Below are 401 nucleotides of genomic sequence, written 5' to 3'. Positions count from 1 at the left end.
CTGTCCTTTGCTGACATCTGTCTCACCTCCACCACCATCCCAAAGATGCTGGTGAACATCCAGACACAGAGCAAGATCATCACCTATGCAGGCTGCATCACTGAGGTGTTCTTCTTCCTACTTTTTGTAGGGTTGGATGCTCTCCTCCTGACTGTGATGGCCTATGACTGGCCATCTGTCACCCTCTATACTACACCATCATGAACCCCCAGTTATGTGTTTTGCTGGTTCTAATGTCTTGGATGAATATTCTGCATTTTTTGTCCCAAAGCTCAGTGGTGTTGCGGCTGCCCTCTGTACACACAACCAAATCCCCCATATTTTCTGTGAATTTAATCAGGTGGTCCTCCTTGCCTTTTTTTTTTTTTTTTTTTTTTGGGAGGTTGTTGCTGTGGGGGATG

General features: G+C 45.9%; 1 pseudogene; it reads left to right on the top strand.

Moving 5' to 3' along the window:
- Positions 1-401, top strand: part of LOC102474951 (olfactory receptor 7A10-like) — a 926-nt pseudogene continuing 525 nt past the window's right edge.

The sequence above is a fragment of the Tupaia chinensis genome, unplaced genomic scaffold, assembly GCF_000334495.1.
Source record: "Tupaia chinensis unplaced genomic scaffold, TupChi_1.0 Scaffold144394_1, whole genome shotgun sequence".
Classification (NCBI taxonomy): Eukaryota; Metazoa; Chordata; class Mammalia; order Scandentia; family Tupaiidae; genus Tupaia; species Tupaia belangeri.
The sequence above is the reverse complement of the archived record's forward strand: the minus strand, read 5'-3'. Positions and strand labels throughout refer to the sequence as shown.